This window comes from Syngnathus typhle, linkage group LG1, assembly GCF_033458585.1.
Source record: "Syngnathus typhle isolate RoL2023-S1 ecotype Sweden linkage group LG1, RoL_Styp_1.0, whole genome shotgun sequence".
In the NCBI taxonomy this organism is placed as follows: Eukaryota; Metazoa; Chordata; class Actinopteri; order Syngnathiformes; family Syngnathidae; genus Syngnathus; species Syngnathus typhle.
The window spans coordinates 2,336,160-2,353,458 of record NC_083738.1 but is presented as its reverse complement, the minus strand read 5'-3'; the positions used below and the strand labels follow the sequence as shown (position 1 = coordinate 2,353,458).

General features: G+C 46.0%; 2 protein-coding genes across 24 annotated transcripts in view; one reads left to right on the top strand and one right to left on the bottom strand.

Moving 5' to 3' along the window:
• The window catches only part of tctn1 (tectonic family member 1), a 196,855-nt gene that overhangs the window by 91,825 nt on the left and 87,731 nt on the right, over positions 1 to 17,299 (top strand). The window lies entirely within an intron of this gene.
• LOC133158431 (uncharacterized) overlaps positions 15,464 to 17,299 on the bottom strand; it is a 43,448-nt gene continuing 41,612 nt past the window's right edge. Inside the window, exon 2 of the transcript XR_009715216.1 lies at positions 15,464 to 16,360. The gene's annotated coding sequence lies outside the window, so the exon portion shown is untranslated. The remainder of the gene's footprint in view (positions 16,361 to 17,299) is intronic.

Here is a 17,299-nt window from a genome sequence, read left to right as displayed (position 1 = left end):
GAGCCGGGTGAGACAGATTAAAAACTCCTGGTGGAAAGAAAGGGCACTGGAAATCCAGCGTTTGGCAGACTCTGGTGACACCAGAGGCTTTTTCAGCGCTACTAAGGCTGTCTACGGCCCAAGCCATCGTGGCCAAAAACCCCTACGCTCTAAAGACGGGCAGGAGCTGTTTAAGGACAATGAGTCCATAAACAACCGGTGGAGAGAGCACTTTCAGGAACTCCTCAACCGTGACAGCACAACTCAGTCAGATTTCCTCAGTCACATCCCTCAGATTCCCATCAGGGAAGACATAGGTGAACCTCCCACTTTAGTAGAGTTCCAAGATGCGATCAGGAGCCTCAAGAACAACAAGGCCTCTGGGCCAGATGGGATCCCAGCTGAGGTCCTAAAGGAAGGTGGACTAGAGCTCTAGCGCCACCTCCATTCCCTCTTTCTGAAGGTCTGGGAAAAAGTACCATTTTTTCCGTGTATAATACATTGTGACAGCAAACGAACAGGTGATCGAGCAAGCGTCTGATACGAGAGCATTGTGTTCGTATGGAGCGTCTTTGAAGTGAACAGCAGAGAAGAAAGGAACAAGGCAAAGTGTTGTGAAATAGAATATTACCTGTAATACGCATTTTGTTATTTGCTGATTGAAACTGCTAATTAAACTGTGAATTGAAACTAATAGGGAGAGAACTGAAGTCTTGCTCTTTATATAGCTGACGTGTCTTGCGCATCCGTTCTGCGCATCTGTAATGGCGGCCTCCGTATGATATCTGGTTTGCGATGGAGATTAAAAAACAAACAATATTTGACAATAATACACCATCAAGGATTGCACCATCGCATCAAACCATGTGTCGTCAATTATGAATTTTACTGACTAAGTGTGTTGGGCAGGATGGCTGAATGTGATGCGCGATTGACAACAAACAAGAAGAAAGGTTATTTCAAGTTTTATTTCGAGGGAGATTTGTCATGTCTCGTCCCCAGTTTTGATATGTGTCTAGGTTGTCATAGTTTCTGTTCGCGTCGCCCCTCCCTTCCTGTGTCACCTCAATCAATGTAACGTGTTTTGTATTTAAGTCCTGTCTGCCCCTCGCTCACCGTCGGATCATTGCATGTGTTATTGTCATGATGTCTGTTTGGTTTCTGTTCCTGTCTTTGGTAATGTCACCCTGTCATTTTCAAGAAAGGGGACAAAGCGGATCGCGGAAACTATAGGGGCATCTCGCTCCTTTCAACAGTTGGCAAAGTACTTGCTTGTGTTCTTGCCAATCACCTACTGCCACTGTCTGAGGAAATTCTCCCAGAATCGCAGTGCGATTTTCGCCCATCTACAGGCACTGCAGACATGATTTTTACAGCACGCCAACTCCAGGAGAAATGCCGTGAGCATAAACAGCCTTTGTTCATGGCTTTCATAGACCTTACAAAAGCCTTTGACACGGTGGATCGCCAGGCCCTATGGAGCATCCTTCTGAGGTATGGTTGCCCGGACAAATACGTCAGAATACTGCGTTTATTACATGACGGAATGACAGCCACAGTGCTCAACAACAGCTCCTTGACTGAGCCTTTCACTGTAGAGACAGGGGTCAAACAGGGATGCATTATTTCACCCACCCTGTTCTCTGTCTTCATTGCCTCATCAACAAAGAACTACCACACGGAATCCCAATGTGGTACAGGACTGATGGCAGGCTCTTCAACCTTAACAGGTTTAAAGCCGAAACCAAGATCAGAACCACCACGGTCGTGGAGCTCCAGTATGCAGACGATAATGCCATTGCAGCACACTCTGCAGAAGACCTCCAGGGCATCCTGAACTCCTTCGCTAAGGCATACAGAGCCCTGGGTCTGACCGTGAACATCAAGAAGACCCAGGTGCTACATCAACCCCCCACCCAACCAGCCATCTACTCCGCCCATCATAAATGTGGACAACACTGCACTTGAATATGTTCACCATTTCCCCTACCTCGGCTGCTTTCTCTCCTCCAAAGCGGACATTGACTCTGAGGTCAACCATCGCCTGAGCTGTGCCAGTGGAGCGTATGCCAGACTCCGGAAAAGAGTCTTTGAAGACAGAGACCTCCGGGTTGACACCAAGCTCCTGGTTTACAAAGCTGTGGTTCTCCCCACCTTACTTTACGGGGCAGAGTCATGGACAACCTACAGCAGGCACCTAAGAGCTCTTGAACAACACCACCAGAGAACCTTGAGAAAAATACTCCGGATCAAATCGGAGGACAGACGCACAAACATCAGCGTTCTGGAGGAAGCCAGGATACCAAGCATCACCACCTTAATAATGCAGCACCAACTCCGATGGACAGGACATCTCATCCGCATGGCTGACACCCGCCTCCCCAAACAGATGTTATACTCCCAGCTGGAGAGAGGTCCGCGAGCCCCGGGCGGGCAAAAGAAACATTTTAAGGACAACCTCAAGACCAATCTCAAGAAATTCCAAATAACATCTCGGGACTGGGAGCGCATCGCCTTGAACAGGTACTGCTGGAGGGCAGCGGTGCAAGAAGGTGCAGCACATCACGAAAAGGAACTCCACCGTGTCGCAGAAACCAAACGACAACTCCGAAAGGAAAGACAAAAACAGGCTCCAGCACGACCACAACCCATCACCACTTTCCCCTGCCCGCACTGCACAAAAATATGTGGATCCCGGATCGGCCTCTACGCCCACCTGCGGACCCACAAGTAGACGACCCTGAGAAGAAGACAGTCATACTCGTCCCGAGTGACCGCCGATGATGATGATGCGCGTGTGTGTGTGTGTGTGTGTGCGCACGCATGCACGCAACATAACATCCATCCATATCCATACATTAGGTTATGGATAATGGATTCAGCAGCAATTGGCAGGGCAAGGATAAGTGGAAATGTTTTACTTTACTTCACTTTGCAACAACTAAGCATTTTTATGCGGTATTCTTTTATTTATGTTGTATAGATCAGTCATGTCCAAAGTCCGGCCCGTGGGCCAAATCCGGCCACTGGTCAGATTTCATACGATTTCTTATAATGTAGTATAATAATATAATATAATTCATGGCCCGCCTGCACTGTCAAACTGAACTAAAAAAAAAAATGAAACATGAAATTGTAATTCCTCCTATTACCAAAAACTGGCAGCACCACCCCTCTCCGCTCATTTCTGCCATGGCGACTGCAAAGCAAACGAGGAAAGTTGACATTGAGGGCCGTCGCTTTCAAGAGAATGGGGAATTACAATCCCTCTTCACTGAAAATCAAGGCAATTGTGTTTGTGTAATTTGTAAAGAGACGGTTGTCTTGTTTAAGGATTTCAACTTAAAGAGACACTATCAGACTAAACATGTTGACACATACGACAAGCTAACAGGGAGTGACTGCGCTGATAAAGTGAAGCAGCTCCAAGCTGAACTGGCATCACAACAGCGATTCTTCACGCGGGGCTGTGACTCAAAAGTAAATACCGTATTTTTCAGACTATGAGTCGCGGTTTTTTCCATAGTTTGGGTGGGGGGTCAACTTATACTGAAGAGCGACATATATGTGAATGTTTTCATAGATTTTCAAAATAAAAAAAAGAAAGAGAAACCGCGATAAACGAACCGCAATGTAGCAAGGGATTACTGTAATTTGAATTTCAAGTGACGTCAGCAGCGCGGCACGGCGGTTGTTTACATAAAGGACAAAGATTCAATCACGGGATGACGAAGATGACGAAGGGCCCCACGTACTACCGGCATCATTAGCAGCTTTGTTTTTTAGTGACACGGAGGACGAAGAGTTTGAAGGATTTAATGATTTGGCGTGACACAGAAGGTTTGAAAAACTATTATGGCTTTTACGCACGCCCACTCCTTCTCTAAATAGCTCTCTTTCACCTCCGTGGATGGAAGTCGGGGGCCGGCGCTCGGCCGGGTGGCTGTCCGGGGACGGTGGATGGGGCTCAGACATGGCTTTTACGCACGCCCGGCCCTTTTCTATGGAGCTCGTGTAGCAACTTGTATATGTTTTTATTGTTACAGTTCAGTAGTTGTTAGCTCGTTGAACTCTTGTTTTGTTAAATAAAGAGCCGTTTACCAAACCCACGTCTTTTCTTGTACTTTGTTAACGCTACAATATAGTTGAATACTAGATCTGTGGAATAAAAACGAGGCTGACGTCAGGGCGCAAGCGCAGCGTTGTTGACAAAGGACGAAGAATTTGATTGATGGATTTAATGATTTGGAGTGACGCAGATGCTTTGATAATGTTATTGCTTATATAATAGGTATTTGATATAAAATTTATATATCGTTATATGGGCCTGTGGAATATTTTGAAGTGCAACCGCCGTCAGCGGCGCGCACCCACTGTTAACATATAGGACGATCGATGGACTTAATGAATTGCAGTGACAGAGATGGTGTTATTTATGTAATAGTTATTTGAATAACTCTGAATGTTACGTCAGGCCCGTTCTCAGCTCTTTGTTTGTGCTTATGTGACATTATGTTAGCATACCTAGCGTTTAGCCTGTTGTTGCTCGTTCATGTCTGTTCTGGGTTTTGGATTTTGTCGAATAAATTTCCCCCAAAATGCGACTTATACTCCGGAGCTACTTCAACAGTGGAGCCTCGGTTTTCGAACACAATCCGTTCCAGAAGGCTGTTCGAGAAGTGAATCGTGCAAATTCCGATTAATATTTTCCCATTACAAATAATGGAACTAAAATTAATCCGCATTTTTTCATTTGCGCATTTTTGTCCAATTGTGCTACTTCAGCGCACCGCCAAACACGCAACCGTAGCGCGTCGCCGACCGCGCAACCGTAGCGCGTCGCCGACCGCGCAACTGCACCGCGCTGGTCGCATTATTGTGACAGAGCCATCGCTGAAATTTAGAAAATATTTTTAAAGGCCTGCTGTACTTTCCAAAATTTAAGTGGACATCAGTGCGCAGGGAGGTTAGTTTTGTCCGATCGCACCGCGAACTGCAGCGCACCGCTGAACGCGCAACCGTTGTGCGCCGCCGCCCACTGCGCAACTGCACTGCGCTGGTCGCATTATTATAACAGAACGGTCGCTAAAATTCTGAAAATATTTTTAAAGTCCTAATGTACTTTCTAAAATTTAAATGGACCTCAGTGCGCAGGGAGCTTAATTTGGTCCGATTGCGCAACCACAGCGCACCGGGCGCTCAGTATTGCATTGCTTTAGGAGCGTCTTTGTGTTTTAGGATGGCTTTACTGCTCCCACTTGCTTCCTTTGAAGGCATGATTAGAGTTGATGCAATCCTCAGAGTAACTAGAAAGTAATAACGAACGCAGTCAGTTGGCATGCGGGTCCTCTCGGCTCATCTCGCGAGGCTCGACAACCGAATTTCGTCTGACATCCGAAGCAAACAAATCTAGAATTTTTTGTTCGAATAGCGATTTGTTCGAGAACCGGGACGTTCGAAAACCGAGGCTCCACTGTACATGTTTTTTTTTACGTTATTCTGCATTTTATGGCTAATGCGACCTAAATTCCGAAGCGACTTACAGTCTGAAAAATACGGTATTACTAAAGCAAGCTACAAAGTGGCCATGTTAATACTGTTGATATTATAAACCTGTAGACGTAACACAAACTATTACTTTCTGAAAGATATTGTAAATGACAAGAGCAAAATTCACTTGTTCTAAGTTTTAATAATAACAGACAACTTTGCATTACTTATGACTCCTGTTTAAAATGTTCATGAGGCAAAAATAATTTTATATTAGGTCTCATGGCAACTCCAAGATGGCGCCCGTGATGGCAAGCCGTCTGCCTCGCTCCTTTGCTATTAAGTCTGTTTTCCTGCTCCTGCTGCTTTCTGCCTTTCGATATTTTTCTGCTCTGCTGACATATGATCGCCAAACCGTCCTCGACCTTAGTGCTTGGTTTGATTCCCCACTGCTACCTGATTGCCCATTTTTCGATCAGCAAACACCGGTGCTGGCGAACATTCCTGAACATCTGCGCCGACTGTCTTCTGTCTCTCCCCGGAGGGATCGCGACCAAAAGTCCCGTTCCAACGGACCCTGCGGCTCTGAACACCGACCCCAACTGTCATACCCTCTTCCCCAGAGAAAGCGCTCTAGAAGACAAGGGAGTCATGCCGGTGTTATTGTCCGTCTCAAAGCTCACCTGAGAGTCTCCTCCCCTGAGCTGCGCCGCGGATTTTCTCCTCCTGTCCGGTTCATGTATAGCCGTTGGATCCGGCCCATCTTTCCGGTACTAGCCCCGCTGATTACTTCGGTGGACGGACCTGCTACCCTGGCGCATCTTGGAGCTGGAGCATCACGGAGAGAGCTTGTTTGCATCCGGCCTCGCGACGCCGGCTCCATCTCGCCCGCGTGGTCCTCCGCTCTTCCGGTTGCATCACTGACACCAGAGCGCCGACACCGCGGTAAGGAATAGCGCTGGAAACATTGCAAGACTTGGCCATACTGTCTGTCGAGGGAGGAGAGGTGTGGATCCCAGCCTGCTCTGTCCCATCCAGAGATCTACTGATCAAATCCACATTAATACTGAACTTTTTAATGCTCATTCCCTGTCAAATAAATCAAGCTTGGTCCATGATTACATTCTTGATAAAGATATTGACCTGCTGTGCCTCACTGAGACCTGGCACCAACCTCAGGTTTTTTTCATCATTAAATGAAGCCTGTCCCCCTGGTTACAGTTACCTGCAGAGAGCTCGCTGCACTGGCCGAGGTGGTGGCCTGGCAGTGATCTACCATGACACTCTCAAGCTGTCTCCTCTGTCTCTACCTGAAGTGTCTTCTTTTCAATATCTTGCCTTCAAATCAAAACCTCCGTCCAAGATCAATGCTGTTCTTATTTACTTGTTTTTATTTATCTTCTCACCTCCCTCTACTCTCTATCTTCCAATAATATAATACTGAGTGATATGAACATTCATATTGATAATACCTCCTCCCCCCTGGCAGCTAATTTCCTTCATGTGTTGGACTGTCTCAACCTCACACAGCATGTTGATGCTCCCACACACGCCACGGGGCGCACTTTAGACCTCAGATTCATCTCAGACTCTCCCTCCATCAATAATCTGGCAGACCTGGGTGTCCCACCCCCCCCCAGCCTAAACACGATATTCATTTTTGCAAACTTAAAAACATTAACCCTGCACTCTGACCTCAAAATCCTGGCCTCGGTTAACCTCCCTTCAGCTACTGAATTGGTTGAACACTACAACCATTCCCTTCGCTGCCTCCTGGATGTACATGCCCCTCTCAAGACAAGGACTGTGTCTTTCTCCCTCACTGCCCCCTGGTTCACTGATGAACTGCGCAGGATGAAAATTGCAGGCCGTGCCATTGAAAGGCATGCTAATTCATCTGGCCTGGTGTTACACAAGCTGGCCTACAAGGAACATCGGAAGGCCTATGCAGCAGCCCTTAAAGAAGCCTGGTCCATCTACTAATCAAGCATCATCAAAAGCAGTCCTGGAAATCTAAAGCAGCTTTTTACCACCGTAAATCACCTCCTTAACCCATCCATCTATCCATTTTCTGCACCGCTTAGTCCCCACGGGGGTCGCGAGCGTGCTGGAGCTTATCCCAGCCGTCATCGGGCAGTAGGCGGGAGACACCCTGAACCAGTTGCCAGCCAATCGCAGGGCAAACAGAGACAAACACTCGCACTCACTCGCACTCACACCTAGGGACAATTTGGAGTGCTCAATTGGCCTACCAAGCATGTTTTTGGGATGTGGGAGGAAACCGGAGTGCCCAGAGAAAACCCACGCGGGCCCGGGAAGAACATGCAAACTCCACACAGGAAGGGCCGGAGGTGGAATCGAACCCGCACCCTCCTAACTGTGAGGCGGACGTGCTACCCAGTGTTCCACCGAGCCGCCCCTCCTTAACCCCAAATACTAAATACATACAGAATCAACAGTAGAACAATAAAACAGGTTCATTGTCTTTTTCAAAGACAAGATCACTTCCATCCGGTCTCAGCTCTCAGGCTCCCTAGCACCATCTCTGAAATCTGCCTGCCTTCAACCTCCAACTTTCAGCACCTTTGCTGCTGTCACTCAGTCCGAAGTTGAGAGTTTCATCAAAATAAATGAAACCCTCCACCTCCCCCTTGGACCCCATTCCTACAACTCTCATCAAATCTAACCTGTATGCCATAAACCCTCTTATCACACAAATAATAAACCACTCACTAAACTCAGGCCATGTCCCGCCATCACTCAAAACCGCCGTTATCAAGCCTCTCCTGAAAAAACCCAGCCTCGACCCAGAATGTTTCTCCAACTACCGGCCCATCTCTGTTCTTCCATTCCTGTCCAAAGTCCTTGGAAAAGCTGTTGCTATACAGCTACAGGAACACCTTCAACACCACTCACTATTTGAAACCTTCCAGTATGGTTTCCGTACTGCCCATACAGAGACAGCACTGCTGAGGGTAACCAATGACCTCCTCATCTCCGCCAATTCTGGATCTCCTCCCTGCTCATCCTCCTTGATCTTTCAGCAGCCTTTGATACCCTCGACCACCATATCTTCCTTAACCGTCTCCACACCAACATTGGTCTCCTTCTCTCCACACTGGACTGGTTCACCTCATACCTCGCTGACAGGACAGAGTACGTCAGCTTGGGCTACTCCAAGTCAAATACAGCCCCTGTCACGTGTGGTGTCCCTCAAGGATCTGTACTAGGACCCCTCCTTTTTATTCTGTACATGCTCCCCCTGGGTCAGGTCATCAGCCGACATGGCATCTCTTTTCACTGCTATGCCGATGACATCCAGTTATACCTCCGGACTGACCCCAATCCACACTCCACTCCGGTCCCCTCATCATCACCCACACAGGCCCTTTCCAACTGCCTGGAGGAGATTAGGGCGTGGATGAGTTACAACTTCCTTCAACTGAACAGTTCCAAAACCAAAGCCACGCAAATTGGCACCCCACATCAGATCCAATCATCACCCATAACTACCATCTCCTTCTCTGGTCAAGATATCCCCCTCTCCACCTCTGTTACCAACCTCGGGGTGAAGTTTGACCCACAACTCACCTTTACCAACCACATCAAACATCTGTAAAAAACCTGCTTTTTCCATATCAAAAACATTTCTAAACTCCGCCCCTTCCTCACCTTCTCCGATGCAGAAAAGCTCGTCCACGCCCTAATCTCCTCCAGGCTGGACTGCTGTAACAGCCTGCTCATCGGTATCCCCAACAAACACCTCCAGAAACTCCAATTCATTCAGAACTGTGCCGCCCGAACTCTGATGAAAACCCGCAAACATGACCATATCACGACTCGACTCTGGTGGGTCTCATCACCAAGGGAGACGAGACTCAGTACAGGCTGGAGGTTGACCTTCTGACCACGTGGTGCAGGGAAAACAATCTCCTGCTGAACGTCGACAAGACCAAGGAGGTTGTTGTTGACTTCCGGAAGGGTCACGCCCAACACCTGCCGCTGACCATCGACGATGCTGTGGTGGAGAGAGTGAGCACCGCCAGGTTCCTGGGGGTGCACATCAGTGAGGATCTCTCCTGGTCCACCAACACCGCATCACTGGCGAAGAAGGCCCAGCGCCGCCTGTACTTCCTACGGAAACTCAGGCGAGCGAGCGCTCCTCCGGCCGTCATGACTACATTTTACCGCAGCACCATTGAGAGCGTCCTCTCCAGCTGTATTGCTGTTTGGGGTGGCGGCTGCACTGACTACAACTTGAAGGCCCTGCAGCGCATAGTGAACACGGCTGGTAAGATTATTGGTGCTTCACTCCCCTCCTTGAAAGACATTTACATCTCCCATCTCACCCGCAAGGCGACCACGATTGTGAGTGATGTGAGTCACCCCGCTCACTCTTTGTTTGAGCTTCTGCCCTCTGGGAAGAGGTATAGGAGCCTGCGCTCCCGCATCACCAGACTCAACAACAGCTTCATACTCCAGGCTGTTAGGATCCTGAACTCGCTTCCCCTTTCTGCGTAGCGTCCCGTACTTTTGCGCTACGCTTACTGTCTGCTGCATGCACACTGGCTCCGTTTTGCTCCTCTTATTTATTGTGTTATCTGTTTATTTATTATTTATTCATCATTCTTATTATTTATTGTTTGTGCCTTCTTGTTTTTATAATGTGTCGTTTACTTGTATGTCTATCGTGTAATATGTCTCGTCACCGTGGGATAGAGAAAACGTAATTTCGGTTTCTTTGTGTGTCTTGACATGTGAAGAGATTGGCAATAAAGCTGACTTTGACTTTGATATCACCCCTATTCTTCAGCACCCACACTGGCTTCCCATAACATCAAGAATTCATTACAAGATCGCCTCATTACCCACCTCTGCATCTACAGCAGTGCTTCTCAAATAGTGGGGCGCGCCCCCCTTGGGGGGCGCGGTGCTATTCCTGGGGGGGCGCGTGTGACCTTGGGGAACAGGCTTTTTTTTTTGGCAGTACTAGAATAAAGTGTAATTGCGCGTTTACTACAGCAGGGGGCAGTGGCGCTCTCATTGTTACTTCTGTCACGTTTGCGACAGTGCAACATTTTACGATTTACAAGACAAGTTAGGATAGTCACGGTGGGGAGGGGGGGCGCGAATAGTTTTCTTCTTGCTAGGGGGGGGCGTAACAGAAAATAATTGAGAAGCACTGATCTACAGCAACGCCCCTCAATACTTCAAAGACCTCCTTACCCCTCCCTCATCCACCCGTAACCTCCGGTCACAAAGCTCCAACCTCCTCCATCAGCCCCATACACGACTCCGCACCATGGGAGACCGAGCTTTCTGCGCCGCTGCCCCCCACATCGGGAACTCTCTCCCTGTGCACCGACGTCAACCACAGTCTGTGGACACTTTTAAAAAGGGGCTTAGAACTTTTCTGTTTAGGTGTCTTTTATTGCCTCTGTGCTTTTATGCTTTTATTATGGTTTCCTGTGTGTTTTTATTTCTAGTCTTGTTTCTGTAGCACTTTAAGATTCTTTTATGAAAACTGCTTTACAAATAAAATGTATTATTATTATTAAACTCATGTAAATTTAAGGTATTTCATACAGTTTGTTCAATGTTTTCTGACTCCTCAAATATGAATGAAAGGCAGATTTTGTGTTTTTACAGTTGTTCACATCTGCCTGAGATGCTTATATTTGGTTACCGTTTTTTTCCGTGTATAATGCGCAAAATTTAACTAATTTATTGTCCTAAAATCTGGGGTGCGCATTATACATGGGTACAAATTTCTTTTATTTTATTTTATTTTTTTATTTTTATTATTATTATTATTTTTTTTTTAAGAAAATCATGGTATAACAAAACCAACAACAGGACTGACCGACAAAGTCGTGGAACAAAAAGACAGGGTGACATTACCAAAGACAGGAACAGAAACCAAACAGACATCATGACAGTAACACATGCAATGATCCGACGGTGAGCGAGGGGCAGACAGGATTTAAATACAAAACACGTTACATTGATTGAGGTGACACAGGAAGGGAGGGGCGACGCGAACAGAAACTATGGCAACCTAGACACATAGCAAAACTGGGGACGAGACATGACAAATCTCCCTCGAAATAAAACTTGAAATCACCTTTCTTCTTGTTTGTTGTCAATCGCGCATCGCATTCAGCCATCCTGCCCAACACACTTAGTCAGTAAAATTCATAATTGACGACACATCGTTTGATGTGATGGTGCAATCCTTGATGGTGTGTTATTGTCAAATATTGTTTGTTTTTTAATCTCCATCGCGGACCGGACGTCATACCGAGGCAGTATCACTGCGCATGCGCACTATGGATCCGATGCGAATAGTCCTCTTCTCTTCTTGACTGACAATGAATGTGATAGTTTAATACAATCCGCAAATAACAAAATGCGTATTACAGGTAATATTTTATTTCACAACACTTTGCCTTGTTCCTTTCGTCTCTGCTGTTCACTTCAAACACGCTCCATACGACCGCAATGCTCTCGTATCAGACGCTTGCTCGATCACCTGCTCGTTTGCTGTCACAATGTACCCTACACAAATCCGAAACATTTGTTGTGGCTCCGAGTCACCACGAGGGGCAAGTTTTGGTTTCCAAGTTTTTTTTTTTTTTATTCCTCTTCAACTTCTCTCCCATACGGAGCCGCCTTTTTCACATATCCGCACGCTTTTTTCATATGTCCGCACTGATCGCGGTGGTGCCTTTAGGGCCAGTTGGAGAAATCAACACCAACAAAAAAAAATACATCCAGCCTAGTTAAGACCATACCAAAGACTATAAAAATGGGACCCATTGCCTCCCTGCGTGTGTGACGATCGTTGGGACTTAAAAAAAAAAAAAAAAAAAAGAAAAAAAAAAATTGGGTGCGTATTATACATGGGTACAGGCTTTTTTCCAGCATCAACATGCCATTTTTAGGGTGCGTATCATACATGGGGGCGCATTATACACGGAAAAAAACGGTATTTTGTCATTTGAAAAATAAAGACAATCGTGACAATGAAATCTGTTTCATTGTGTGTACAGTGGAGCCTCAGTGTGTACAGTGGAGCCTCGGTTTTCGAACGTCCCAGTTCTCGAACAAATCAGTATTCGAACAAAAAATTAGAGATTTTTTTTTGCTTTGGATGTCGGACGTAATTTCGGTTGTCGAACATCGCGAGATGAGCCGAGAGGACTCGCATGCCAACTGACTCCGTTTGTTATTACATTCTCGTTAATCTGAGGATTGCATCAACTCTAATCATGCCTCCAAAGGAAGCAAGTGGGAGCAGTAAAGCTGATCATGGTGAAAAGAGGAAAGTAGTGTGCAAAACGGTTGTATTTAAAAAAGAATTAATCGTAAAATATGAGTCCGGTGTGCGTGTGTCAAGAGTTGGCGCGGGAGTTTTGCTTGGCAAAATTGACAATAAGCTCGATCCTGAAAAGCAAAGGCGCTCTTAAAGGAAGTGATATTGCGAGAGGGGTGACTGTGCTTACCGTTTTGAAATTAAGAAAACGTTCTTGCTGTTTTCTTTCACATGATCTTTGAAATGTTGTCTTTCATTGGTAAAAATAAAAAAAATGTTTTGATGTGCCCCTCACAATTTAAAAAGATATCTTTTACTAATAGAATGAAACACACAAGCGAGTTGCTACAGATACGGCAATACATTCACCAACCTAGCCTACTCTATTAATTCAGTTTATTATTTATATTATTTATATATATGAAGCCCGTGATCCTCTGCAGGCCTTTCTACACTGATGAGAGATCAGGATTGGCCGAGAGGTGTCTCTCTAAACTCTGCCCATAGCTCCTTTTAGCTCTCCTTATCTTTCGGGTCAGTGTGTTCCTGGCCTGCCTGAACTGGTCACGGGCCCACTCCTGTAGGCCTCCTCCTTGCCTTTGTGCAGCATCCTGAGGTTTGGTGTAAACCACGGTTTGTTGTTGTACGTATGTGCAGAAGGTCTTTGTCTGCACACACAAGTCCTCACAAAAGCTGATGTATTATGTCACAGTATCGGTGAGTTCATGCAGGTCTGAAGTTGCAGCTTCAAAAACACCCCAATCTGTATAGTCAAAGCAGGCTTGGACGTCCTGCTTTGACTTCACTGTCCATTTCCTCACAGTCCTCACCACAGGCTTACCGTTTTTTTCCATGTATAATGCGCCCCCATGTATAATACGTACCCTAAAAATGGCATGTCAATGCTGGAAAAAAGCCTGTACTCATGTATAATACGCACCCAAATTTTGACTCCTACTTAAGTCCGTAAACGTAGAATTATTTCAGAAAAAAGATCATCTTTGGAAACAACCGGATGTTATTCTGCCGGTCAGCATCACTGCGCATGCGCTAGCAAACTCGATAGCGGAGAAATGTTTCGGATTTGTGTAGGGTACATTGTGACAGCAAACGAGCAGGTGATCGAGCAAGCGTCTGATACTAGAGCATTGTGTTCGTACGGAGCGTGTTTGAAGTGAACAGCAGATAAGAAAGGAACAAGGCAAAGTGTTGTGAAATAAAATATTACCTGTAATACGCATTTAGGTAGAGAACTGAACTCTCGCTCTTTATATAGCTGACGTATCTTGCGCATCCGTTCTGCGCATCTGTAATGGCGGCCTCCGTATGATATCCGGTTTGCGATGGAGATTAAAAAACAAACAATATTTGACAATAACACACCATCAAGGATTGCATCATCGCATCAAACGATGTGTCGTCAATTATGAATTTTACTGACTAAGTGTGTTGGGCAGGATGGCTGAATCCGATGCGCGATTGACAACAAACAAGAAGAAAGGTGATTTCAAGTTTTATTTCGAGGGAGATTTTCTTAAAAAAAAAAGTGTACCCATGTATAACGCGCACCCCAGATTTTAGGACAAAAATTAGTTAAATGTTACGCATTATACATGGAAAAAAAAGGTAGAAGTTTTTAATTCCTGCCTGTAGGTTGGGATCAGATGAACTAGACAGTGGTCCGAGAGTCCTAAAGCTGCACGGGGCACAGAGCGGTACGCGTCCTTTATTACGCAGTAGCAGTGGTCCAGTGTCTGTGTCCCTCTGGTGGGACACGTTATGTACTGTCTGTAATTGGGGAGTTTGTGTGTGAGGTTCGCTCTGTTAAAATCACCCAAAACAATGATCAGTGAATTTTGTTGTTTTTTCTCCATGTTACCTGGTCACCCAGGAGCTGCGTGGCTTCGATCGCACGTGTATGTGGTGGAATGTAAACAGCCGCCATTACGATCGAAGAGAACTCATGTGGTGAATAAAACGGCCGGCAGTTTATGAAAAGTGTCTCTAGGAGAGGGCTGCAAGACTCTTTCAACACTGTGACCTCAGTACACCAACCTTCAGTAATGTAGAAACATAGACCACCTCCCTTTGTTTTTCTGTGAGCTCCGTGCTGTGATCTGCGCGTGTAGCCGAAACCCAGTTAGCTCTACGGCGTGGTGGGGGATGCAAAACACACACAAAATAACACAAAGTAGCAGAGAACGAGTTACCGAGGCTGCCATCCGCGGCACCATCTTATGACGTCAAACTTGTTATCAACCACACCCAGTAAAATACGCTTGTAGGGTAATGCTTCTCCCCTCCGTGAGTTGTCACCTTATTGTGGTGGAGGGGTTTGCGTGCCCCTATGATCCTAGGAGCCATGTTGTCTGGGCCTTCATGCCCCTGGTAGGATCACCCATGGAAAACGGGTCCTAGGTGAGGGGCCAGACAAAGCACGGCTCACATTAGCCCCTTATGATGAAAAAAATTAATGGATCTCGTTTTCCCTCGCCCGGACGCGAGTCACCGGGGCGCCCCTCTGGAGCCAGGCCTGGAGGCGGGGCTCGAAGGCGAGCGTCTGGGGGCCGGGCCTTCGCAAAGGAAACGTGGGTTCCCCTTCCTGTCAGGTTTAATTAGCTGACTGAATAACTGTTAAGAGAAGAGCAACAGCAAACAAACCACAAGTGAGACAGAATATTAAGTCTTTTCTCGCGAGGAGTGCAGTACAGATAGCTTACAACAATCTCACTACACTAAATATCTGTATGCACTCCCGCTCTTTTTATTTGGATTTGCCCTACCCACAATCGTAAGACAAGGCCCCTAAAGAAAGCACGTGGGCTTTGCCTCGTAAGCAAAAAATCACCAGGTGTTACATACTAATAAGAACATGTTAGAAAAGGAGTTTGAGTTGAGAAGAGGAAGCCCTTGATCTCTAATCAAAACATAGCAAGGGATGTTTTACGACCTTGTGTAGGATGAGACAAGCTAGGTTATTTATTACTGGATACGCACCAACATAATCTTACGATCAAGATAGTTTGGAAAACCCTGACTTTAATGGTCACTTGGAGGTTCATCTGGGGTGCAAGACAGCAATGAGGCATGTTGTCTAACAAAGTGGTCTTTGTTAGAAAAGAACTGTCTTGGTAGATGTCTTCTTTTTGCTGAGTTGTCAGCTGCAACCTCTCTCCTCACCCAGCCGTAACTTTTCTCTTCTGTGGTACATCATAAAAACAGCAAGGCCAAACAGCAAGCATATATTGCAGTAATATTGCGGTAAAGCATTGATTAGAGAACGCATAATAACATATATATACATTTTTCTAACAATTCCACCCTGTCTATCATAAGTTCTCAGAGACCATCTCATCACCTAAAAGCGGCCACTTCAAAAATATTTTCAGCCGTAGGATCACAATTCATAAGAACAAATTTACACCCGGGAGGAGATCGAGCCTTAATAATCAATGTCAGAGTCGGGAAACAAATCGGACAGGTTTACCACAGGAGCATCAAAGATGGAGCCATTGCTAGAGCGACAACCCTCGTCAGTCGCAAAGTCGTCCCCTTGGAGCAACGGAAAAGTCTCAGCTGTTGGAGAGATAGCAGTTGTAATTAATCTGCTAATTAGAGACCGGAGACACGGAATATAACAACATCCACACAAGGTCAAAACAGCAGAAAAAACGGCAAGGGAGACTAGGACCGAGGAAACCAGGGTACGGTACTTTCTGAACACGTTTAGCCAGTCGTTCCAAATCTCCGTGTTCACTCCACTGTGTTCCTTCATTTTCCCATTCAAGGTCCTCAGGCCCTCAAGAGCCTGGGACAGGCTTCCATCAGCGGCAGTATTATTTGGAATAAATGTGCAGCATTGCTCACCAAACATGGCGCAGACACCGCCCTCTTTTGAGAGTAGCATGTCAAGGGCCATTCGGTTCTGGAAAGCCATGAGGGAAGTAGTGGCCAGTTGGGAGTGGACCGCCTTGAAACCTGCCTCGGTCCAATTTCCAAGCCTCTGCACGTTGTAATGGATGTAGTTGATCCTGTCGACATTTTTGTTAAGAGTACACCACCAACACAGGGTGGATTCAAAACCAGCTGCTATCTGATTCACCAGCCTACACTTATCCGGTACTCCTCTGGGAACACCAATCGCATCAATTTTGGTCAGATCATCGTCGCCTCTCAAATTCAAAGATATTTTGTTTTTTTACCAGCTTTTTTTTCTTCAGATCTTGGGATGTTGATACATATACAATTTAGCTTGACTACATTCTCTGAAAGCAATGGCTTCTTTTTTCTTTCTTCAATGGATATTACTATATAGAATGCTCTGTCACACATTTCACAATCCAATAGACGTGATAGATTTCACACAATCTTTGATCAATGGTGACGGTACAACATAAAGCAATGGTCGCAAACCCATACATATGACATATTCAATTTTTGTTTGTCTTTACAGCTTGTTTTGCCATTAGCAATCAGTTGTTTCATTTTTCAGTTACTCTTATAGTTACCTGAAAC